Source organism: Dendroctonus ponderosae, unplaced genomic scaffold (genome assembly GCF_020466585.1).
Source record: "Dendroctonus ponderosae isolate FM_Combo_2020 unplaced genomic scaffold, Dpon_F_20191213v2 Dpon_F_20191213_9, whole genome shotgun sequence".
Taxonomy (NCBI): domain Eukaryota; kingdom Metazoa; phylum Arthropoda; class Insecta; order Coleoptera; family Curculionidae; genus Dendroctonus; species Dendroctonus ponderosae.
Genome location: NW_026019116.1, coordinates 6,602,248 through 6,629,654, shown reverse-complemented (window position 1 = coordinate 6,629,654; position 27,407 = coordinate 6,602,248). Strand labels below are relative to the sequence as shown.

Here is a 27,407-nt window from a genome sequence, read left to right as displayed (position 1 = left end):
TTCTGCATTAGTCAACGAAACAATGATTTGATGGAACGAACTCAGCCACGTTGGCGCAACAATCAGATTATTAATAGAATTTTACTCGCACCACAACCAGTAATCACTAAATGGAATGTTGCCGGCCACTAGTTAGTTAATGATTGAAAATCACACGGGGTCAAGTCTGGTTTGTCTACCTGTGTCCTGTTGCCAACCGATCAAGATTGCTTTCGATTGAAATCCATTTTTGGACAATTCTAAGAACGCTCTTATCGAGCCCCATTCTTTATATTCTATAACCAGAATCTAGCGCGGGAATAATAAGGGTAAATCGTTGGAAACAAATGCGATTCACCAATGGAGCCGCTCAATAAATGTCTGTCAGTATTTAGAGCCCTGGGGCTCGAACTTCGAAGTGGAGGATTACGAAGGGCGATTGCACGATGACGCGTTTGATGTGTAAATGCGAGGAAACGTATGCAAATCAGCTTAATGGAGAATTACGTTTGCGCTAAGCAGTTTCCTCTCACAATGCAGAAAATTACGGCGTTTGATGTGGAGGAGTTGTTTAGTGCCAGACCGACGTCTTCTCCTGCTGCGCGATTATTCTATGAAAATCTCTTGCATTCAATTCTTTGAAGTTTTCTGTTTCTTAGTTGAAGGCGTTTTTATTGTTTCCTTCACTCCAAACAATTTTTACATATTTAGCCAAAAATACTTCTCAATGTTGAATTTTATTGCGAATTTGAGCAAGTTTACGTTGTATTTTCAAGTTTTCCAATTTATTCTTCATGTTCTATTAATGTCCTCATAGTGATGAATAAAAATGTTCGGGATGTTTTCAGGGAAGTTTCCCATATTACGTAAATAAAAAAGAATTAGGTACATTATTATGTCAGTACTGGTTCTTTTCCTGTTTCTCTTTGTTCAATTTAAGTGCGTTTTCCCGACTAATTCGTCGATTTTATTGGTGGGTCTGGGGAAAATTGAGGGCCGGCAGTACTAATTATTAATATTGATGGTGAGACGTTATTAAGAAGCAATCAATGGTAATTAGGTTTCAAGAATGGGAGGGAACTAATGGAGCTGCATTATCCAGACCGACTGGTAATGGATCGTTTGTCTGCCAAATCGGCCTATTTGCCGCCTAAATGACTTAAATGATGGATTTCACATAATGTATATAAATAAACAACATTCCATCATTTTTTGCCGACGATATCTTCCGTATTATGGACCCGATGCGTTTTATTTGTATATTGGAAAGTTGCTTGAGACGAAATCAATCCAATGAGTGCAAAATCCGGCTTCTAAAATTTAGATTTTTTAGGAAAAACGTCATAAGAGCCATCATTTTCATCCGAAGAAGGCGAGGAATGTAACGAACTCTTTAAAAAACATATCGGAATCTTCGGTTTAGAAATAAACGACATTTTCTGTCCATTTTGAGTCATTTTTAAACGGCCACGATCTTTAAGCGACGAAATCTTCCTTATTATTGACCCAAACACTTCAAATGTGTATATTGGGAAGCTTCTGAGGTCGCAATCAATCGAATGAGCGCAAAAAACACGCTTGTGAAATTTTGATTTTTTATCTGAGTTTTCGTAAAGGTTGAGGTCGAGTTGGGCAAAAAAATTCAAAAATGCCTCGAATTTCGCATAATTTTGATCAGAAGAATGCGAGGAATGGAACGAACTCATTACAAAACACGCTAGAAATCTCACTTTGGAAATAATCGATATTTTCTGTCCATTTTGAGAAGTTTTTGGACGATAACGATCTTTAACTGGCGATATTTTCCTTATTATCGACTCGAACGCCTCATATCTCCACATTGTGGAGCTTCTAAGGCCGGAAACAATCCATTGAGTCGATTTTTTTTTAAATATGAAGTTTCTCAAAATGTCTCAAATTCCACTTAATTTTCATCCGAGAAAAGCGAGGAATGTAACGAACTCATTAGAAAACACGCTAGAATTCTCAATTTGGAAATAAGCGATATTTTCTGTCCATTTTGAGCCGTTTTTGAACGGTCACCATCTTTAACCGGCGATATTTTCCTTATTATTGCACAATATTTGCCCCTATCTCTTTAGAGGTTAGAAATTTCTAATGAATCCTAAATGGTGTAAAATAGAGCTCGAGATGCGCTATCGAAAAGATCTGCAGAACTGATCCGTTATTGTAAACCGTTTTGAAAATATGGCGATTTAAAAGTTTCTAAGCTTCGCAGGCGGCGAATCTTTTGTCTCATCTTCAATGTTTTCTACCAGAAGTTAGTTCGTTAAATACTGTTCAGCAGAAGTGCCAACGAATGCAAAATTTCCAGCTTTTTTGTAAAAAAATATGTAATTTTGCGGCAAAGGCCTGGTTGAAATTCCATCAAGAACTCACCGATTATAGTCAATAATCTAATCTTTGGACTATTAGACTATTTTTCTTCAATGCAATTAAACAAAACAAGACCAGCAAAAAGATTTCTAACAGAAAAAAAAGATTTTTTTGCCTAAACCAATGTTTACAGTTTCAAATTGACTGCTGAGAAGGAAACAGAAGCAAAAACCCCCGAGGAGGAAAACGCAGGTGTCGAATCGCCCTATAAAAAAAAACTCTTAGGACTCAGATATTTAATCTGTTTAGTCTTTTACTTGCCTCTGTTTTTTTACTTCTCTATTATATTTTTTTGTCAAGTTTTTTATTTTTTGTATCAAGTTTCTTAAAGTGGCTCAAATGCTACTTCATTCTGATCCGAGAAAAGCTAGGAATGTAACAAACTCATTGCAAAACACGCTAGAATTCTCAGTTTGGGTTAGTTTCTGTCCATTTTGAGACGATCACGATCTTTAACCGGCGATATTTTCAATTCAATAAGTGCAAAAAACACGCTTCCAAAATTTAGATTTTCGACGAAAATTTCTTAAGTGATTTTCTAAAAAAATAGTTGAAGTTCGAACTGTGATTGCACAATATGGAACAATGGAATTTTAAATTGGAAAAATTGACTAATCTTTAGATATATCTGGAACCAATGATTCGCTGTTTACTCCTTGATTTTCTTTGTTCTTTAAATATTCAATTTTCGCGTATTTTAATCGCGTTAATCTTTCATCCTCCCTATTGTGCTACGCATTAAATACATAGCATCTTTTGACTGCTTCTCATGCTTTACTCATTTTCAGCGCGGCATTTTTTTAAGTAAAAAAAACAATCCGTAAACGAAAGTTTCTACTTTCTACGTCCCTCAACCAGCATTATTTTAGGGTAATTGATCAACTGTTACTCCGATTGAATTTCTCTGTATATTAAGCCATTAGCTGACGCTGATTATTAATAAACTAGTAAACATGAAAAAATGAAAGCTACAACAAACAGCCACAGCTTAAATCCAATTATGACTCAGACAAAAATTACCTACGTGCCTTGTTAACTACCCAATTTGTGACCATATTCGCACATCCTGCAGTTTGCGTCCAATTTTATAACGCTTAATTATTTTAGGCCACTTTTAAGACGCAATTAAAGCTGAGCATTTCGCACATCTATCTGCATAATGAGCCGCGCTCAGAATGCCAAATCCGGTTCAGTGAACTGAATGTGATAATTTGATAGTAGTATCGTCCGCTTAACACCATGATTCATAGTATAATGTTGCCTTTTTAATGCAAATCCGAATATTGTTTCGCGTATGTGTGCTGGCATAAGTGGATGACATAATAAGGCATCGGTAGCGCTTGATTTGGAGTAGACATCGATTCGATCATTTTTGCCTGTTTGCTATTCAGGAGAAATAGTCGGTTTTAACAGGTTTTTTTCCTCCATCTAATGCGGAATTGGAGGCTCCGCCTTGTTTCACCGTAGTTACTCAATTAGGACAGTTAACTTCATCAACCGGACCATTTGATGTCCGAGCAAACTATTTCCTTTTCATCAAAATCGCCGATATTCCTCCACGTAAATTACGATCTCTGACATTTTACTCCTTTGAATTGATCAAAGAGTTTTATGGCTGTCCAATTAAATGGCAATATAGCTGAAAGATCAGAGAACGAACACGCTCAATGAAATTATTCTCGTAATTGACGGCCGGTTTACTTTTTCACTAACCAAGCAGATTCGTAAAGTAATGTTTAATTAAGGCTCTTGAATTTTATCGATCTCCTAGAAAATGGCTTTAAGTGTGCCCAACAACAAACCAGTTTTTGATTCGAGAATTCACTAAAATGAGTCGCTCAAACGCCGTTGTACCTGATGGTTCTACTGTTACAACCCGGAACCATTTTCACTTCATTCCGCATTCGTTTCGCGTCTCCACAGGTTTTTACGCTTGAATCGCAGATCTTCTCGAGTTTCTGCCATGAGGACGGTGTCATCAGCGCATCTTAAATTATTGTTTAATTGGAGTCATTCCTCTGGGTAGTGATTAGGGAGTACAGGAAAAATAGTAAAAACCATTAATTATTATCAAAAACTAAGATATTTGCAAAAAACCAGACCAGCAGGGCGGCAACAATGTTGTTCAAAGTATTCTGCTTCATTAACATTACGTACGTACCTGGCCTAAAAACAGTCTTAACTTGTAGATGATCTTTTTCCTAACAATCTTACTTCGTGGTGTTTCTTGAGAAAAAGCGCTTTTCATTTTCAATCAATTAAATGTGCAACATTTTTCCCCTAAGAAGTTGCCAAATTTCTATACATTTATAAGTTGAGCATCTTTTTAGCTTCAAATGCGAAGAGCGGATCAACTGGAAAAGTCTAAACTTGGAGGTTTACCCATGGAAGCCAATATCCAATAAATACATATTATTGAAAATCTCGTTGGTTCTTGGGTTAGAAACCCGAAGTGCAAAAAATCCACACATGGTTTAATTAAAAATCGAACATTCCAATCTGAAATCATCCCATACGAAGGCCGTTGACTTGCAGGCGTTACCACAAAATCACGAATTCAATCCTGGTCACTGCACTATAAAAATATCAGTTAAGATCCCAAAAAAAAAACTTATTGGTAACGAGCATATCTTATTAGGCATTGTTCTTTGCCTAAGCTGGCTTATTGTTTACCAAAGTATTATTGTATTGTCAATTTTGTTAATGCAAATATCCGCGCAGTTATGAATATTAATCGTTCGGTAATATAGCGATGCGTCAAGCGGCTCAGCGAAGCTGAATAAGTGGCTCCGTTTCTGGTGATTTCCAAAATTGGCGCAGTCAGTAGGTTAAATAGAGGAGACTTGAGGTTCGTGTAGAGTGCGACGTCCTTATCAATTATTACATGATCAATCGATTCATTCGCCTTAAACGAGTTACGTTAATGAACGTGAAGCAGATACGGTGATGGGTTGCAATAATTAACTTTGCAACACGATTCCGATGGTCGATCGGATCGGGCTCTTCAATGCGACTGAATGAACATTCGCAGTATTGATCCAGTCGCGTTAATGGTCTTCTATCGTAGAGCCCAGCCTGTTAGATAAAACCCAGTGATGAAGTGCGGCTAGTCACGATATAGTATATACAATACAGACTAGATTTTAATCGCCGATATTGTTGTAATTACTTCTAAAATAGCGCCAATGGCTTATTTGTTTTATTGCTCAAAATAATGGCTTTTTTCCACTTTATTGCCACCAGTCTTGATAGTCCTCGTATATCATGCTTTCGTGACTTCCGGACTTTGTTCTTTAAGATTCTTGGAACCTTTGACTTCCTTCTTCTTGAAAAATTCATACACATATATGCCTGACTGTGTAATAAAAACTGTCCAAATGTACGACCATCTGGTTATGTAGTATAAAAACATCCAAATGTTCGTCAAAAACTTCTTTATAGATTCAAAAAATATATCATTTTCAATTTTCATGCGTTTTGGGGATAATTTTACCAAATTAGCAACGTCGCAAATGACTTCGACTTGACAATTGACATCACGACACACTATATAAGAAGGAATCTTTCGATGTTGCCATATTTCAGCATTTTCCTTGTACACGTTTTTCATTTTGCTTCTATCTCTTTAGAGGTTAACAATTTCTAATCAGACGCAATGAGACAAGTATAGTTCTCAAAGTGCTCTTTCAAAAACGTTCTAATGGTTATTCGTGTATTTTTAATCATTTCCCAGATAGAAGCTCTTAAACTTCACCACCTCCTTAACAGCTGAAGTTTTTCCTTCTAACCTTTTAAAGGTTAAGTATATCTTATGAGGTTATTCTGGAAAGAAACAGCTGCCGATCTGCTTTACCCAAAAGGTCCAAATTATTATTTACATATTTTGAAGCATTTTCAAAATATAAATGCAAATGATCAAAAATTCGTCGTCGTTGTTGTCAAGAGTGAGCCAAATTTAGATGTTGGAAATTTCTAATCAACTCCAATGACGCAAAACAGTTCTCAAGATGCTCAGAAAAGGTTCTAGTGATTGTTCACAAACTTTTCACCGTTTCCATTCCAAGTTCTTAAATTTCTACGGATCTTTGAAACTTGATGAATCTGGCTCTTACTTCTTAGAGGTTAAGAAGAAAAACAGTTCTAGAAACGTGCTATCGAAATTGTCCCTAGAACCAATCGGATATTTTCAACCATTTCAAACTTTGGATGGAATGGAGCCAAGTCCTAATTCCAAAATCCTCAATTTGAAAATAGTCCATACGATGGATACGCCGTCGTATATACGATTAATATAGGTTAACTTTCCATCCAGGTGCGAAACTTTTCGCGGTTGCGCCTTTGAGCGTCGCCGTCAACCAAAGCAACAACATGGCTACCAACAGCTGTTCATGCATCAGTCAATCTACATCTGACAATGTTGCCATAGTCATTTGCCTGGTTACACCATAACTGACACATAAATAATGTGTGCATTTGCAACAAAGCCCGCTTTTAGCATGCGTTATTTTTGTTTAGACACGTCAGAGTGTCTAAACAACCAATGAAACTGAGCAACATCAAAGAACCCGACCCGATTCTTTCGTATCTTGTTTGGATTCAATGGTTTGCATAGTGATGAATCTTGGAATTTCGATTACTCAATGTTATTAATAATTCTCAAAATGCACTAACCGGTAGCAACAAACCGAATGTTGAAAGACAAGGCCATCGCAAAATATATGCGACTAGACAAACGAAACTTTTCATTCGGTTAGCACATCAAGGAAACAGTATCAAGCGATTATTTAAAATATGATTGCGCTACTCAAGGAAACCTACTCTCAGTGCTAATGAACAAATAAATGCATGCTATACTGCAGTCTATTCAAACTTCTAGTCAAACTATTTGGCAGTGACGTCATTATTTTATTTTCTTTCATATTGCGTGATTGCCAGCCTGAGCGTTTGTTCCCGGTGAAGATGTCCAGATTTTGATAGAAGTTTAAACAACTATTTGTATTTTTCGTTGTTGACAAATTAAACGTCATTAGTATTGCTTGCTGTAAGGGCAGAAATTTTATTTTTCTCGGTAAAATACTAATTGGATTTTTACGACCTGGCATTGAAATGATGTCAATCAAATCAAAAATGTATCTAGGATTCTTCACGTGAATATAAGCAATTTTTTGATTGCTGGCTAATGCAAGCTAAGAATATTTTGAACATACGACGTTGCCGCCTTGCAGAAACTTTCCGAATTCAACAGGAAACCAAACTAAACCGGGCAGTTTCGCGATGAAGTTGAGCCCGATTCTGGGCGAGAATCAACAATAACATTCAATTAAGTTACATAATTTCACCCGACAAGCGATTATGGGCACCGAAAGTGAAGCGGTTTAATTTAGCGAAACGATTATCTACGGCTAAACCGTGTTTATCGAATTTTTGCACATGTTTAGCGGATGGGTCGAGCTCAAGGGCTTCTCCCACGACGAAAATTGCTGTTTTATATGCAAACCTTTCAGTGGCGAGCACGAGAAACAAAATTCCCATACGGCTGACTCATCGCTACCCAAATTTTAGGCAAATTGCTGAGAACGATGTTCGAGCAACCAACTTTTCGCTGTTACTGTTTTATTTTCAGACCCTCAACATGTCTAGCGTTGATATACTGATACAATGTCTGATATTCAAATTTCGCTTTCTGGGTCAAAATGACTCGAATTTGCTCACTATAGTTCTTATATGTTCTTACGACTGAATAGAGTTTAAACAGGCCATTTAGTTCTCTCTGGAATAATGTAAACATGAGCATTTTTGCTCATTTTGCTTCCGAGAGACGAGGAAAAACGGGACGAAAAACATGAAATTTTGGCATAATCTACCACCCAAGTTTCGCTAAGGATTAGAGCTTCATATTTTTTTATTAACGGCATAACAAATTGCTACTGTTTACAATACTTGGGGGGCTTAAAAGGTAAAGTTTCCTAGTATATACAGGCGTAGTTTCTGTTAATTAATCGCAATGAATCGGACAGATCAGAAGAAGCAAATATTGAATATTTGCGCCTTTAAAGTCTGCTGTTACTGATTTTTGTATAAGTAGAAGCAAATCGAAATTGGTGCTTGTGGAAAAGTGACTGGAACATTTCCTCAAGCGGCCTGAAGATGAGGAACAAAATTTTATATTTTTTTCTGCTTCAAGTGCCATCTCAGCGCAATCATTATTGATGACGTCACTTGTGAGCTGTTTTAAAGAGTGGTTTTGAGCTGCATCCAAACCATTCCATAAAACTGACTGGCTTGTGGGAAAACTAAACTCAGTTCAAGCCAAAAGATTTATAGAATAGAGACCATTCTGACAAGCTTTTTGCAAGCTGGCGCCCTATCCTCTATTTTCTACCCATAAATCCTAACAAATTCGCTGCACTTTTACAAACTACCGCACAGGGGCGGATCCAGCTTTAAATTCAGGGGGGATTATGTAGAAAAAATACAGTATTCTGTTGTCTATGAAATTAGAAGAATTATCGTCGTTTTGTGCACGGGTGGCGTAAGATTATTGCAAAATTTCATGTTTTCCGTCCCGTTTTGCATGTTTCTCGGAAGCAAAATGAGCAAGAGCGCTCGTTTTTATTTCATTCCAAAGAGAACCAAATGGCCTTTTTAGAAAGTGTACCATGGATGGGGAAATGTTGGCAGTTTTCTCAAAAAAGGCTTGAATTCAAGAAGTTTTAGATTTGCGTGGTTCTTTTTTGAGTTGCAAAATCCACTTGAACATGACGCTGCTTTTTTCATCGAAGTTTGCTGAGTAGCTTGCTGCGACTTGTTGAGTAGAGGAATTGGAGGCTTATTTATTGTTTGCTTCGATTATCCGACTATAGCGAAACCAGATTTCGTTTGACCGAGTTCATTAAAATATTTGAAAGATTCCCGTCCCGATAGCGCGGACGATTGTTCGAACTTTTTCGACAATTCCGATTCAAGTCACATCATCGGTGCTGCGGATTCAATCCCGAAAAACCGTCGCGCCAAATTTCCATGATAATGAGCAATGTCGGGCGCATCACTTTGTATGTGTTGCAAATTTGGCATCTTCACTTGCATTCTTGGAATGCACGCGCGTCTCAGATCATCCATTGTCTTTTTCAAGGCCATGCCGGAATTAATTCAATTGGTCTGCGTGAAAACATGCCGGCTTTGAATAAATGTAGATTGTGTTTGGTCGTCTCGACTCCGCTGGACACCTTGTGAATCTCAAACCAACGTCAATCATGCAAATACGTGCTTAATGCAGTTCCGGTGCGCAATATTGCTTAATCTCTCTATATCGGTTTCTAACGCTCTAAATAACTCTCGGTCTCTCAGGTCTCTGTTTACACCTTCTCTCCAGCTCTTCGCCCTCCGTGCTCAGTCAAGACTTAAGCAGAAAGTTCCAGACGAAGACACTCTATTATTTCACATGCACTTGAAACTGAAACATCATCCAGCTTAGTGATGCAGCTTTTACCAATTATGTTTCTCAACTCGGCAAAACCCCGATTTAAATATGCACCAGAGTAAAAAGCCTCTGGATACTATCGTCTGACGAGATCATTCAATTTGCTCGCAGACACTCACCGAAGTTGAGCCGATTTCTTCGTGCAAAGACTTTAAACGAATTTTCCAGGAAACTGTGTGTAGATTTAATTTCAATGCTTCCATCTTTTAACATCATGCAAATTAACTGAAGTGGCTGGAGTTCGAGAGCGATTGTTCCAATTCTCTTGTCCGCACGTGGCAGCTATTAACTCCAGCTGCGATCAATAGAACCAACAATTTCATTCACTGCAGCTGGAATTTATGCAACCGCTCAAAATAGTCGCTTCCACCCTTTAACCTACTACTCTCTACGGCGTTTATTTTTCCTAATTTCACCTAAAAATTACTGATTTAGATCAATTTCAAACTCAATTTTGGCACTTTTTATGTTGTAGTTGTGACGCTCGGTTTTTTATTTGCATTAACTATTCCTACACAGCCGATAAAAAATCGAAATTTTTTCACAGTTTCGAGTTTTCGAGTTACACATTCTCTCCAGAGTTCCAGAGAAGGGAACGTATCCATTAAGGACTTTGCCCTTTAAGGGGACCTCAAACTTGCAAAAGTCGATAGAACTCGCATGACTTTCGTAAACACACCCTTTTTCAAAAGTTGTCTCAAGGGCAGTTTTGTGGCGAAAATGAAAGTGTAGTAGCGTCTTAGAAACATGCAAGAAATTAATATCTCCGAAACCCCAAATGGCTTCAAAATGTTTAACAGGCGGAATACCAAGTGACATCATATCAATGAATCGAGTTGAGTGTTTATGTGCTCAAAAAAATGTCATATTGAGCAATAAAAAACTTTACTGTTCCGATTAAGTGGAAAAAATATGTAAGATTTCTCGACTACTCGGAAAAATAAATTACGAAATCTTGAATTTGTGTCACTGCGGCAACCATGCGTCTAGACAGGCGCGTATTGACTGACGTATCAGCTTTCCAGCGCATTTGTGGTTAGTGGTTCAATTGTACTCTTCAAAACTCCAAATGTATAACAATGTCCCAAATGCATCAAGTTCATCACCACTGGGGAGACTCGCATCGGTCAAACCACTGCGTTGTTCATCACAAGCAAAACTGAAACTGTGGCATAAAAAACCATTTTTTTTCGTTGATGAAAATCAAAAACTGACCAAATCAAAACACCTTTGACGTCCATAGCAATGAAGGTTTCAAAGTCCCGACACCTTATAAATTTTAATGCGTCCAAAAATCTTCAAACCATCATTTACAAACAGTACAAGAATGTGAAATAATGCAGCCTTTGGAGCTTGAATCATGAAAGTGAAAATTTTCCGCCTCCACAGCTAATGAACTAATCGGACGAGCAGTTGATTGTAGATGCCCACTTCAAAGCTCATTCTCAAGGCTGGGGAAAAAACTCTCTCATCTCCCAAGAGCCATTCTAGGGCGCTCCATATGCAACTGTCATAAAGGCAAGATGGGAATCGGCCAAGGAACAAAACTGGTAGTCATTCGAAATGCTCTTTGCATGAATGAAACACTCCCTTTCTTTCTTTACTCCAGCACAAGGGCCAAATTATTCACCCTTTCTACACACTTACTACCGAGCCCCGGGTATTTTAGGGCAGCGTTGTCAGCTCATTAGTTCGGTTTCGTCGACAAAGTCTGGATAACCCAAATGGACCCGATCCAAGGAACAAGTTTTATTTTTCCAGCTGTTATTCCCCAATGAAATAAAACTCCCCCTCCCGAAGAAATGCTTTTAGCATTCGACTGGCCATCACTCATCGGCAATGGGAGAAGCACACTGATGGAGCGACAGTTTTTCCCTCTTGTTTCTGTCTCCATCAGTTTACCTTTGGACTATCAATATCACGCCAGGAAATCCGAAATAACGAGCCGTTAAGGTCATGAGAGGGAGGCAAGGAAAAAACGGCTCGTGTAGAGCACATTTGCAACCCCGGGCAGACGCGTAAAAATAACTCTGGCTCGATCGTAGCCGTGACAACAGCGCGAGAGGAAGTTGTACGTTGAGGGGCGGCGTTCTCTACTCCATTTGGGGGGCGGCGCAAACAGGATGAATGAGCGAAGTTGCTATAGCGACCGTATTAAGCAAGGCTGAATTGATTTTCCAGCCAAGGTTGTGGCTGCCAGGGTTCGATACACCACCAGGTCGATGTTGCCGAGTTTTATTCTGGAAATGTGTCGATCCAGATCTTGATGAAGTGCGAGCGAGCGCCAGCCGACGCTGGAAATCAAGCGCTCGCAACGCTGTGTTGTACATAGTAAGCACAAAGCGAGTTTTGTACATCACCAACGTACACTTTTCGATTCATAAAGGGCGCCCGTGCAAAATATCGGGGTTTTCCTGATGGAGGCCTGCATTTACAGAGTAACGTCTCCCAAATTTAAACAGGAAGGAGGAGAGGAATAGTGCTTAACCACCTCCGATATGCAGACGACACYGTAGTCATCGCACAGTCTAAAGAACAGCTGCAGAATCTGATGGACACCCTAACAGAGTGCCAGAATTCTGGAGAATCTTCTGGTTGATTTTTGTTGTTGGTTGGTTCTAGGCCTGGTAACACTGCGACTTTTCATGTGTTGACGCAGTGATGCCGATACGGCTTCAACTCAAGGGGCTCTGTGATACGTAAAGTRTARCGGTGGGGTGGAGTCATGCGTCCTGGGCTTTTAAGTGTAGTTATGGWGTTGCGCCGGAGACGCGARGTGTTGTAACTCATTGACGCACAGAGCGCATCAACATGTTGCCAAAAGAAGCGACACCTCAAAGGAGGAGGAGGAGAGGAAGCGCTGAAGGGCGCCGACACTTTTCGTCCACTGCAGTCACTCTCAGTTTCTTGATCCCTTTTATACATGAATGTTGCGATTGTAAGTGTTTTCAATATCAGGAAAAACTGTAAATAACCTACCGAATAGGTACTTTTGGTTATGTACACACCCGATAAGAGGACACACGGTAGATGCGGATACTTGGAAATGAATGAACGTTTTATCTGAAATAGTCGCTTTAAACGGCGATGGTTATTATTGTCTGTACCCGTTCAAATATTAAGTGTTTTTGGTAGCCACATGTTAGTCATGATAAGCTCAATATTGCAGCCGTTTCTATTTATTGCCATTCATTATTTAAAGTGAATCGTAAAAATGCGCTGTTACTGATTGAGGATTTTGTAATGCAATAGACAAGTAAACAAGTCTATATATTTCCACTTATTACTTAATATCGCCGCGATGCTGCCTGCCACATGATTAATTTAATAACAATTTATGGAATATTCTATGTTCATTGCACGAATGTTCAACTACTGCAGCGGCGTTTGACACACATAAACAAAAGAAGCAGTTTCCAAGCAGTCAGAACGAGAGTATCGATTTAAAACAACGATGAAAATTAAAGCTGAAACATTCCAGACCAAACTGCTTAATGGGGAAAAGTGATTACGTATTATCTCATCACAAACAGCTCGAACCTATTACATGTAAACAATCAAAGCTGATGTTCACATTCTCTGAAAAATCAACTGCTTTGCGTTTGTCAACCGATTTTTATAACCTCACTTCACAACATCAGTTTTCATTGTTTACAAACGTCAATGCCGTTTGTGGTTAGAACAGAAACTTTCGAGCGAAAATATGCAAAACGGACAATGGTTTTTCACGCCTGGTGCTTGCTTTTAGCCGTTCAGGACCATGTTTTGAGGAACCCCATTTAAAACTTAACCTCAAAAGCCGCAAACGATGGAAACTAACAACTGACTAAACCCAACCAATGGAAGCTATCCTATAGAGCCTCGTCCCTTTAAACGTACAAAACCCCGACTTTTCATCCCTTCGAGCGAAAACAAAAAAGTGCCTGATTTTGAACCATTAAGTCCCTTTTCGCTACAACGTTCTAATGCACAGATCACCCATTGAATGCGTGAAACGACACCATTTGGCGTTCCGAACCAAATCGTCCTAAATCAACATAAATGTGTTTGGCCGAGTTTACATACTGTGAAATAGCGTTCGGAACTTCACCTTCGCCTTGTTTGTTTGGAATCTTAGAGCAATAGTGTGCAATCACGGTTTATTTAAGCATATTTAGTGGTTTCCCCATTAGACCTTCCGAAACATTCCTCGAATGGGCCGTTGGCTCTAGTGAACCATTATGTTGATGGTGTAAAAGGAATACCCCCTAGTATCATAAATCCGCAGGAGGCAAATTCTAAAACAATCTATTGTTCCAGGTAAAAGAACCAGCATCTTTGTCGCACCGATAAATCAAACAAACAGCAGGTAAATAAACAAGAATTTACTATGGACTTTCTAAAGTTAATTGAACAGGGTGTCAATGTGTGACGGCACTGAATGTGTCGAATAACCCGTTACTGATCGTATTGAGTAAAACTGGTCAATAGGAACAGCACCCCAAAAACCCCGTGAAGTCGCAGTGAAGAGAAACAAAAATCTGAATGCATCGGGAGCGAGATCATTGAACTTGATGGTTCTACGAAAAATCAGGTCAGAACAACATTGTTAAATCGACAAAAGTTTCTTCTCAATGGATTGGACACAGAACGGAATGAAGGCGCTGTGGGATGGAAGCATTTGCTTAACTTAAACTTAACACAAAACATAAAGATCGGCTCAACTAGTGAAGGAATTTTGACTCTTCAACCTTCTTAGAAAAAATTGCTTTCATTGGTTGATTTATCTCAAGCGAACGAATGTGCTGACGCTTCTATTACTTAGCCACGCCCCGCGAAGAAGCGCAGCTTAGTAACCGATGGACGCACGGAGAACTGAACGGGAAAAATGCGCATTTTGGGGCTGGAAACCCGTGCTTAACCTAAAAAACACTGCGACTTTACGTAATGATCGATTCGACTAGTTCCGAGAATGAAAATAAATTATAAATATCTTATCCAGAATCTCTCTAAACACAATCAGGTATTATTATCCACCTATCACGTGCACACTCACACATATACGTAAGATTTTCCCTAAAGCGACTGGAAGCATGTGACATAAACCCGGCGATATTCGTTTCAACAATCGATTTGCCATTATTGACTGCCTTTCCAGGAAATGATTCCATTAATCAAGTCAATATTGGATATCAAATCGTCAATATGTGTCTCAGTGCAGAATTCTCATCATTTGCTATTCGCAGTGTTTCTGTCTTAGACCAGGGCTTTGGATATGGGGTTTAACTTGCCAGTTTGCCTACAATAAAGCGAAAAACACCGCAAATTCCATGCAAGGCTGATCCAGTTCAATTGAGACGATTTAGCCAATGTTCAATAAAACCAAATTGGCATTTTATATAAGAATGCATTGAAACCGCCCACCCCAAGAAAACACATCCCTTCTAAATATCTCATTGTTTCAAAACGATCTGATTTACGGCAAACACACCCTGTTTTGGCCCGAATAAAATATCACTAGCAGCGCCAGGTACATGTCTGGATCGGGCCATTTATCATGGAAGCGGTGGAAATTCAGCAGTTTTTCAGCAGCGATCCAGGCGCAAAAAGTGACCTAGAAATTTCACGAAAACTCACCGCTAAATTACGATGTTTTCCCGCAAACTTCGCGTGCTGGTCCGTCGCCATTAGAGTTTTCCCTCATTGATCATACGGCGAGTTTCAAGGTCTCGCGCTCTTTAGAGCGGCGTCAATGGACATACAAAACTGCCCATAATTGGATTAATTTTTTCCCATGATTTTCCAAATGAATGAAACAATGTGAGTGCATTGCAAAGGACTACAAGAACGAACACTCCTACTAACCTCAAAGTCAAAGTACAATTAATCCGCCAGTGCTTCGGTAGCTGAGCCATTGCAAGAGTCAACAACAATGTGGACGCATGAAAATCATCAAAAATCCTTGTTAAATCGATAAAAGTTTCGGAAGATTCCAGGCAACATTGTAAACGTTGGCAAAACCATTAATCCTACTACTTTCCTGGCTTGCTGAGATAATTCCGATTCTGAGCCCCCATTAATGAAACATATTTCAGTGCCAATAATACAACGCTTTCCATTGTTGCAAATCAAATAAACGAAATAAAAGTGATAAAGAAGTTGTAAAACCGATTAAACGTTTAACAGCTTCAGTTACATTTGAAACAATGTTTGCTGCCATTTACATACTGTATTACCGAGCTGATTAAACAAGATAAAATTGTATATCTGGAAACTTCGACTAGGTACTAAGGTGTTTGTTTTACAATGCGTTCACAATCATAATGTGGTCCTTCTAGCCGGACGCACGGACAGATAAGATTTCTGAAATAAACAACCAGCGATTTGTTCGGTTATAATCACTGCGTACTTCTGGCTTTAACGTGAGGCCATTTAATTATAATCTGATCATTTATAATACTTCGTACAGCCAAGGAGCATATTTTATTGCCTTTAATGGTGCATTTAACGGTGGCAACTCATAGAAACCTTCAATATTTGTACTTAGTTTTCCGGCTTTAAGTTCACTTAACTATGTAGTTGGCTTCATTTCTTGCGGATGCATAATTTCTTCGTAATGTTGCCACATGCAAGGATTGACCCAGAAATTTCCGTGCAGCGTGCAAAGGAAGAGAAAAATTCCTATTAACAGTTTTGCGGGTTTTCTTCGTAACTATCTGGATGATCCCCCTCATACCTATCCCTTCCCCTAGTTATATCGATGCATAAGGGTTTTCACGCGGTCTTCTGTGCGTTTTTCTTTCACTCATCTTTAGCTCTGATTCGTTGTCTTTTTTCAAAACATGTATGATTTCTATGACATTTTCTTGGCAACTGTAAATGCGCCTTTCATGTCATTATTGACAAAGTCTTTGCTGTGCGTGACATTTGACAGTTGTAAATTCGCCTTTAATGTCACTGTCACTCGCTGACAGCAATCAGAACATGACGTTTGCTTCGAAACTTCTCATCAAGCTCGGTTTTAGTGAGAACTAAATCATTTTTGTATTTAGTTCTTGTTTCAGACAAAAATATTCGGCGCAGTTTTATCATTTGCGCTTGTTTCTCTCTTGGAACATGTTTGATTCCTATGACATTTCGTAGCATTGTTGTCAAAGTCTCTACTCTGATAGCTGGCAGTTCTAAATTTGCCTTTAATGTCACTGTCACTCGCCAGCAGCAGTTAGAACATGACATTCGCTGCAAAACATCTCATCAAGCCAGTTTTCGTGAGAACTGAGCGCCGGTTTTCTTCAGCGCTTATATATTCTTAACAGTTTTTTATCATTTGCGCTTGTGCCTCGCTTGAAACATGTTTGATTTATATGATCGGAAACATTGAGTGAAATCTTCTGTCCCTTTGGCAATTCTAAATGCGTCTTTCATGTCACTGTTTGTCAAAGTCTCTACTGCTCTTGGCAGTTGGCAGTTGTGAATGTCACTGTCACTCAGCCTCACTTAAGTGAGAAAATAAGCCGAAAAGAAGTAAAAAAAGCCCACAGAAAGTCCGGTTTTTCTAAAGTATGAAGAACTAATTTGCACTTTCTACATCAACAATTCCTAGAAGAAATCAACCGACGTTGGCATACAAAAGGTGATATTAATAAGCGATTACAGGTGGTCTTTGGCGAAGCACTACAATCTTGTGTAACGAACTTTATTGTTCGTGCTTCATTGATAGGCTAGGTACTGTTCATCAATCTTCACCTGCGGCAAACAATTGAATTCGTCCCGAGTCATGCGGGCCTAAACTAACTATAAAGCAGGTTCCAAGACGAGAATCCCTCGAAAAACGGCCGTCCAGTATCGTGGGTCATCATTTCGAAATTTACAGAAAAAAGAACACCAAAACATGGTTCCATTGTTATCTCAAGGGGCCCATTACGAACCCTGAAGTGGTTCTATTGTCGAATTCTTGGAAGTATCACATCTCTCAGCCAGTCTCCCACCACATTTCGATAGTCGCGATCGTACCCGAGAAGTGTTTGGAGTAGGTTTTATAGTGTAGCGTGTAGCAACTACTACGAGTCCGGCTAGTACCCAAAGTACCACGTAAGGTTTTATGTGTTGCGACCACGTAGCGCGTACCGTTCGGTTCTATCGTCGCTTCGCTTACGAGTGTGTGTTCTTTGATCAATCTTTAATTCCGTTTTGCCAGTGGAACCTGATGAATTGTTTCAGTTCTCATAGCAGCAAGTGTTCCCGTGCTATCTGGATATAATTTTTGGATTAACTGTTCAGGTGCGTTTGAGATAGTTTGACTCATAGCAGCATGTGATCCAGAACTAATTAACTGATGACGAGACCGCATTATCAAGTAGCCATTGAAAACAATACAGATATTCCAATCATTGATAGATGCCTACATTAAAAATCGATTATCCGACGGACGTTGGTCTGAACCACAAAAATCCAGCTCGTAAAGAATTATTAGTGGTCACTTAATAACATAAGTCGCCCACGTTGCATGTTCATCAGATTTTGGGCCTTGACACTAACAGTAAATTGGACTTAAATCGTAAAAAGCCCGATCACAGAACCACAAAAGGGAACCGTTCATTAGCATTCTGCTTCCTATTCTCCCTTTCGTTTTCGCATGTGTTTAATTAGCCAGCTCCTTGATGCGTTACGTTGTTAAAAAGACGAAACATTGTAGCTGCTTCAACTACCTGAGCCGACCATTCTTAACATATGTTTGATCATTTTTTCCACAGTGAAGTGATTTGCTTGGCTTTTTCACATTCAACAGGAAATTTATGGATGTGAGAGAACCAACAACCCCTTATTTATGACTAGAATTACACGTAGAAAGAACGTTGACGCATTTCTTCAAAATGTTGCATTGTACATTGTCTCTGCAAACGACTTTCATTGATATTTCAACACAACGTTTCCCTTGCATGGGTGGCAGATCTTTGAATGTGCGACCCTTTGTTTTCCCTTCAAGTCTTTGCTCAAAGGGAAAAAAATTGCGTGCGTTTATTGTCAATTTCACCTTCATCTAGTACCTACCTAACAGATTCCGATCTAAGTTTTCTTGTAAAAGGCTTGGAAGGCTCAAAACCTCAGTTCCTCAATTGAAGAAGTTTCTGCTTCAACTCCGACTTGTTGCTTCTTTAATTTTAAAAAATGTTCAGCTTCTTGTTGTCTTGCTGGCTCTTCAGTTTCACTAGCGCTTCCCACAACAACCGGGTGCTTCTGTAATTGAGAAAATTTCTTCTTCAACTTCGTTTGTTACTTTTATTTACAAGATGATGACGAGTTTAAACGGTTTGTCTGCTTCATCCTCTTCATCTGAATGCATTCAAAAGCGCAATGGAAATTTAGCACGACGTTTCTCTTAAAGCTATGACTCATTCAAAAGTAAAACAATACTGAAACTCTGAAACGGGCAGGAAAACGGTTTTGAGCAATTCACGTTAAATAGTTGAACGTAAAATGACGTTAAAACAAACAATACGTAAAAGAAACTGAAGCATATTACAGATTTCTTCACGCTTTAAAAGAATTTCAAAGAAATGAAACGAAATAGACCGGCCACCCGACGCCCCGGCGGATTAATTTAATTGACCGTTTTATAGAAACGTTCCATATATACTTACAATATACAGGCAACATCCATCCAACGATAAATGCTGAATACTTTTTGATGTATTTCAGACATTTTAAAGCCCAACTTAATTACAATAATACGAACCAGTCGAGTTTTTTTCCCACTATTCGTTGTCGCGAACGGTTTTTCTTCTTGTTTTATTCAACATAGTTGTGTGCTAAAACGGGTTTCGTAATGAAACTATTTACGCCAATTGGTATTTCATTGCTAATGGGCGAGCAATTTAAAAATTAAACTAGATTAGAATGCCTGTGTTGAATTAAAGTTAAGTAGCCAGCAATAAATAGAATTCATTTTCGTTCGCCGTCGACAATCATTTAAAGCTGACCGAGCTTTATTTGGTAATTTTTAGTTAAATCCAACAAACGCTCTGTGTTCAAACGCGTCTCGATATTATAAATTTCAACTAAACGCGCAACGTTTCGGGTGTTAACGATCTTCAAACATCCTCAAGGGTTATCAAAAGAAATAGACTTTCGAGGCCTCTTTCTTTCGAGGCCAACGCTTACACTGTTCAAGCAAACCACTTCTGAAGATGCAAGCCACTCGTGCTTGCGAAACGTCAAGAAGAAATTCTACCGAACGACGGCCTAAAAACCCGAAAAACCCATTAGTTTCATCCTCAAGGGTTGCACACCTGAGGACCTCAACTGATTTCGTAGAACTTCAGGAAAAACTTCAGATGAATCTTTACTTCGCAGACGTGTTTTTCTTCAGAACTGTTCCAGCATTTTCTTGCTGTCTTAACCGACTTTACGCTTCACGCAATTGCCATCTCATATACAGAGTGTCGCATTAACATTCATCGCTGTTATGCGAAAATGCGGCGAATCTAACTGAGAATGGACRTGCAACTGGTMACTTGAAGTGGGTTTTTCAACATATACTTGCTAGCTTTGCATCTATTTTGCATAGGTTTCTGGCTAATTTCGCGATYAGCCTWCACATGCATTAAAATTCTACCCGATTGGCCTCAATGCCRAAAGAAGTGAATCTTTTCCTTGAACGTCAGCGGCARAGTGCCGCATTCTGAGCGTGCTTCCTTTTGGAAACTGCGAAAAATTGGAATAAAAACKGCATTTTCCATGGTTAATCCGAAAAAAAATCATTCAAAATGTAACAGTTTGTAACCGGTTCGGAGCAGTCAATTAGCAAAACAATGACTTGAAATTCTTGTTGTAATCCTACTCGATGTGTTTAAAACATGATGGTAAGTCGATATCGAATCGTTCAACCAGCGCAATTCCAACAATTACGTCGATAGTTAAAAGTGGTATTTTTAAAGAGGTGCGTAGGTAGGCATTTTCCAATTCAAAACCATGCAATTACAACGTTCAATAACTTTATTGTGCAACCGAAGACTAATTGCGAACTCCATACTTTAATGAATAATTAAACGTGTGTGTGTGTGCGCGTTCACAGGGTGGTTGCAGTGTTTTATTATTAAACTGTGCATGCGAAAATCAATGACAAATTTGATAATTACAATTAATTAATTTTGCTGATTAACACTCCACATGTAGGCATATCTCTTTCATATGGGACATTTTAAATCCAACTTTCAGCTAATTGCCATTGTGCAATAGTAGCAATTCGCTAATAGAGCTGAGCGCCAAAGTCGAATTAGGAATTGGAAAAACTCACGAAATTATAGTCTGCACAAGTTACAGTTTTTAAACACACAGTGTAGTAAAATGCTGATTTAATTTCAAATTTTTTAATGTAATTAGTCTTTTTTGTTAGAATTTTTTGACAATTTTGATTTTCTAATCGAACCCGTACCGAAACTCGAGCTAATTTGTTAATTTTGATGAAACTATTAAGTTTTTGTCTAGAGGAACAAAGTTTGAAATCAAATTAGTCAAATTTTTGCATTTTGCGTGGAAACTACTAAAGTTTTGAAAAAAATGTTTGCTATAGAAAAGTGACCAATTTGAGCCGATTTCCCGCAGGAACAATTAGAGCGTCGCAGTTCAACCATATTCTAAACATTTTCTAAACAAAGAGCGGTTTTTAAGGCAGCATAATTCCGAACTTTAGCGCTTTGCGTAAACGCCAGAGACATTCGTAAAATGATGTTTGCCGTAAAAAGTGTGCATTTAAAGGCTCTATCGTACAATAACAATTACAGCTCCACCAGTTCTCTGTATATCTCGAAAACTAAGCGCGGTTCTCAAGACTAATTTTGAATATTCGTAATTTGCATGAAAACTATACACTTTACTGAAATGATGTTTCATATGAAAAGTGTGCATTTTACGGCTTTACACGACAAAAACGACTAGAGCTTTGCAACTAAACCAGTTCTCTAGATATGAGCGTAAAGCAAAACGCGGTTTTCGAAACCTGCACTAATTTAAAGTTTTTGCCTTTTGCATCAAAACTAAGACACATTTCTAAAATTATTTTTGACATGAAAAACTGCGCATTTTAAGGCTTTATGCTACAAGAACAACTAGAGCTTTGCAGCTAAACCGTTTCTCTAGATATGAGCCAAAGACTAACAGCGGTTCTCAAGACTCGCACTAATTTCAAATTTTCGCTTTTTGCGAGAAAATTACACATTTATAAACAGATGTTTGATATCAAAAATTGCGCATTTCACAGCTCTATTCCCCAAGGACAACTAAAGCTTTGCAGCCCATCCGGTTCTCTAAGTATGAGTCAAAGACTAAGACTCACACTAATTTTCTTATGCGAAACATACGATAATGCTCTAAAAATCTGAAATCAGCTTACTAGCAAAACGAAAATAAACTTTTTCAAACATGTAAAATGAGCGAGAGGTGAAAAAAACTTTTGTTTCTGAAAAATGTTTCTAAGGCCGTTTTATGTACGTTAGATAACAATAGGGTGTTTTCACTTTTTTTTAAATGTTGATATCTAGAAAGTAGTTATGGCAAACATAACACTGATATAATTTTTTTTGCAAAAAAGTCTCCATAATAATATTAAAGCGAATTTAAATTCAAATCAGATATTTTGCGCCAAAAACGCCAAATCCGTATCATCGGTTGCCTATCCCGATTGTGACGTAGCAGGTCATATCAACAAAGTGTCTCGTGTTTATTTTGTTGTTATCGCAGCTTTGTTTTATTATTTAAGTTATTCTAATTATCATTATTTTATTGATTATTCTTATCTTGAATAATGGAAAATAGTGACATGTATGGATCACAGAATAAGTGGTGTTTTGTCCCAGGATGCAAGAATACCTCAATAAGCGCTCCAAACAAACTCTTTCTAACCGTTCCCCATGATTATGCACGTAAATTTTTATGGTTCAAAGCAGCTGGACGTGATGTTCCTAAATCAAAATCAATGTTTTTTATTGCGGGGATCAATTTAATGAAAGTACGAACAAAAAGCTAATGATGAGGCATACAGAATATGCCTTTGATCGTACTCTGTGTTGTGGGCAAATTCTACCTTGTACAGTGCACAAAAAATCCTCGCGTTTCAATTCCACATATCCGATATCACCATATTGTTCTCGTAATGCCCAAAATGCAAATTTAAGAGTTAATTTTACTTTTAAAGCAGCCATGTGTATAGGTTAGGTTAGGTTGAATAAGTGAAATTATATATATTATTTACCTAATGTAAACCAATACAGACAGATTAGTATATTAAGGAGAGTGTAACTAATAATGAGTTTACGGATTTTTACTTCCGCTGCTGCTTTGACACCCTTAATTCAGTTGAATTGAAGCTTTCGTCGTTTTTTAAAAATTCGGTAACCATGAAAATATGTACACCTGGTAAATTGTTTGTTGACGCTTTAAGGAATCCTTCTGAAGCCATTTTTAGTTTAACACAAACTATAAATTATTTAAATCCACACAACTAAACACGTTGCACAGAACGTAAACAATCCGCCATTTATATGACCAGAAACGTCACAACCAATAGGATTGCGTTTTAAAGATTCATGAATAATTTGAATTTTAGCTGCATTGGTTTATTAAATATTTAACAAAATAGCAATAGATAGATAGATAGTATAAACTTATTTAATCTATCATATTACCATAGATTAATGTTCAGTTTGTAGGAATCTTTGATACAATGGAAACACCCTATTGCGTTTTTTTCTCGTTAAAACCCTTTTAGTTTTCTCGTTGGGATAAAAACGTATTGACAAAATCACCCAACAAGAGATCAAATTTAAATAAAAAAACCCGTGATACGAAGACCAATTTCATATTCATAACAGAAGCAAATAGAAACATACTGACTAGAGGAAACAATGGAAATGAAGGAAAAACATTGATTGCAATCAACGCAAAAATGATGACTAAATTGAGCCGAGTAGTGGATTGTTGGGGAAAAATGAAAATCGAAGCGGAAAGTTTTGAAACTTTTGGAAAATTTCATTATATGATAGCGGATCTTCGATAGCATTAACAGGATGCACAACAGGCCATTTACAAGGTGCAGTAAATGAAGCAAACCGCCTATCTATTAAAACCCATTCAATCGACCTAACACGGTCCTGTCATTACGTAACATAAATAGATATTAATAGTATGCACGGGCACAGGTGTTTCTGTTTACTATTAAATCTACTATTCATTGCAGGAATACTGCTATGCTTTATTATTATCTCGATTTACGTAACACCCCGATTATTGTTTCCGTTATGGTGCAAACCTATAACTAGATAATCGTTGTCGATTGATGGTAATTTTTTTCAATTAGACTGCGCTAATAAGAGTATTGGTTGACTGTTGAAAGTCCATATCAAAAATGCATTCGATTGAGGTCCACAATCACCCTTCAGGAAAATCCACTGGAAATGGACAAATTCCTTTGAGGCACTAAACTGCCAAGTAGCAGGACAATCACAATAAAACAACAACGACTCCCTCAAACATACCAACAGACATTTTCTGTTACAAGGTGTGTTTATCGTTAACAGGCTCACTCCTACGCATATTACGATATAGTCAATTAGAATTCTATTCAAGTCCCTGTCCCCAGCATTCGTTTTGCGTAATATCAGATTTTATAGCAGCTAATCGCTTCAGGTATTGGAAAACCGAATATAAATTACCTGCTCGCTCACTCAACATCCCAAACTATACTTAAGTAGTTGGTGCCACGCAACAGCAAAGTTCAGAAACTATAAACAATGTAGGAAACTGCCAGGATGAAGATGAAAAACCCAGTTTTCTTCCTTGATGATCGCTAAGGTTTCGCGGTGATTGGTTGAAACTGTCTCAAAATTCACCAGCTCAACAACACGGGAACCGAAGCTTCTTTTTCACCATCATTAACAGGGAAGTTAATTTTTTTCGGATCAAACCAAAAAAAGTCAGATAGTCAATACAAAACGCCTCCATTGCAAATCTGCTGTTTTGTTGGACATGGAAGAACAACCTGAGCACTGATAGATCGATTGCTTTTAGCCGATCGGCTACTATTACAGGTGTTTTAGCTGAACACAACTATTTGGCAACAAACGAACTGTATGTGGGAAGAAAATGATTTATTTCTTTTAAGCGTAACCTCAATAGCGTGATTATGCCCACGTGTGTGGATAGCTGAGTGAAAAACTAACAAATCGTTGCCAAGTGCTTTTATGTATTGCATACCAGAAAACACACTGTTAAAGGATTGATATGCACCTGTTTATCGGGCAATTTGCATGTTATAATTGGTAAAAATTACGTCCACTTAGCGTATATAGAGTGACCATTGGCTAAGTGACCAGTTGAAGCTAAACGCAACAGGAAAATAACTGGGGAAACTTGAAAGCTACTTGAATAAATGGAAGAAACATGTAGAGATGGAAGCTCGATTTTCATGTGGATTTTTTAATCAATTTCCCAATAAAATACCAGAAGAGAATCAGCATGTTTCAGCTACGACTATTTCAAGATAATTAGTTAGATAATCGGCACTACGCAATAGGCATTGATTGATTGGTTTCTAATCCGAATATCGTTCATACTCAGTATGGAAAGCGCCATTTAAAAAATCCTCAAATCACGAAATCAATCATCAAGTGGAATGAATTAAATTTCGTTGGACATGTGCGGTGTCTAAGTGAAGCATTGTTCATTTATAACAGTGAATTGAACATCCCACGTCACTTGAACGTTCAATGTAACGGTCCCGACACATCATACTGAATCAAAATTCGATAAATCCAAATTTGGCGCATTTCACACCGATTTTAATCAACTGCACAAACATTTCGTAACGATGCCATTGTTATTTATCGATCTAATAATGTACTATTCATATATGGTTTAACATGACTCGATTCAACCGTTTTTAAATTGCCATTCATTGGAAATAAGAAATCTGATTTATTGAACTCGGTTCAACCTTGAATGTCCATTGAACACAGGCAATATCAATGGCCCATTTGATTCCTTCAAATCCAGTACTTCTTAGTACAATCTTTTTAATTCCAAGTAACCGCAAAGCGTATTGCATGTGCCTTTTGAGCGCGATTGGCTAATGAGCACATTGAAACCAGCACGTAAAATAGTCATTTACGTTAAGAACAAAGTGGTGTTGATTAATCTGGAAGATTAGAAGCATCGATTTGAAAACGCCCGCTCGACAAAATGGGCTTCGGTGCAAGGATTAAACCCACTTTCAAGTACCAGGAAGATCAACAATGAATATTTAGCGAATAAACCATCAGAGCAATGAACCTGCCACATATGAAGTATCCTGTTACTGAAGCGAACAAAAAAACAAACAAAAATTGTGAGCTCATCCAGTTAATGAATTCCCAGTAGTTTGGACGATCCACTCCGATGGCCAGTTTAAAATGACAATTAAGCCGAAACAATAAAATTAACTGTAGCTGTAGTTGCTTGGTTGTTGGTGACATCAGCATGTATTTATAATAGCGGTGAATACACAATAAAATATAAAACCGATGATTTATCTCCGCTTACAAAACGGATGCTCAAACATATAAAATTCAAACTAAAACAGAAAAAAATTTGATATAATGAACGCGCTTATCTGTCGACCAAAATAAACCGTCCCACACGGCAAAAACAATAGACATCCTACATTTGAATTGTGTCAATTACCATAATGAAATATAAACATTATTTATTGTATGCCAGCGGAAAGAATAACGCGTATTAAACACACATGGATGGTCTTTTACTATGGAGCTTTTTTGGGTTGGATGTTTCCATTTTTTTTTCAATATTAATTCATTATCTTTTATACTTTTATTTTACTGCGAATTCTAAGCATAGTTTTTTAGTTGTGCAGACATATTCTTTTTGTGGCCCACACTAGCTTTATCCCTCTCTAATCCTAGCTTACGCTGCATTTATTGCGCTTTACTGGTGGGCTCTGAATAGTCCATCCGATCAAATACTCCATCCCTTAGATTAAATGAATTACTCAAAAATGCAATAAAAATTGCAATAAAATTGATAATTTTGTGGTTTTATGAACGCACGAATAACAATGCATCAAATCGTGACAATGCCGGCTAATAAATGCTTATCAAGCTTTGGTAAACGTCCTTCGCTGGAATTATCCGAAAAAATACCCTGCAACGTTATCTGCATCGTCATTAAGCTTAGATAACTTATCGACTAATTGCGATTCTTTGGTCAAGAAGAAACTGTACTAAGTACAACAATATTTGCCTGACGTTTCGTTTACATACGCGACAAACATTCTCAAACGCGGTACGAAGCCTCTTTAACGGGAGCCTAATTTATAATTAGTTTTTTCTTCTTACTGTCGCCACTGTTTTCGATGGCGAAAGCATCACTTTTACCCATTACAATTTTTTGCAAAAAACGTGCAACAATTTGGATGATGCATACAATCCGTATGACTGCGCCAAGTGGCGAATTTCGAAAAATGAAAACAGGACGAATTGTTTAGAACAACAGGACGAAGAATGACAATGAATTGATCCAAATA

The 27,407-nt window shown here is 38.0% G+C and overlaps 1 protein-coding gene and 1 long non-coding RNA gene across 7 annotated transcripts in view; one reads left to right on the top strand and one right to left on the bottom strand.

Moving 5' to 3' along the window:
• The window catches only part of LOC109543299, a 66,407-nt gene that overhangs the window by 13,870 nt on the left and 25,130 nt on the right, over positions 1–27,407 (bottom strand). Inside the window, exon 2 of the long non-coding RNA XR_002172483.2 lies at positions 18,887–19,072. This is a non-coding gene — a long non-coding RNA (uncharacterized LOC109543299). The remainder of the gene's footprint in view (positions 1–18,886; positions 19,073–27,407) is intronic.
• LOC109543297 (ataxin-1) overlaps positions 1–27,407 on the top strand; it is a 71,017-nt gene that overhangs the window by 20,821 nt on the left and 22,789 nt on the right. For 2 of the 6 annotated variants that reach the window (XM_019912930.2, XM_019912929.2), the window contains exon 2: positions 14,156–14,204. The exons of 3 other annotated variants lie outside the window; for them this stretch is intronic. The gene's annotated coding sequence lies outside the window, so the exon portion shown is untranslated. Of the gene's footprint in view, positions 1–14,155; positions 14,205–17,815; positions 18,116–27,407 lie in introns of those variants that run through there. One more of the 6 variants, XM_019912926.2, reaches the window with a different exon arrangement.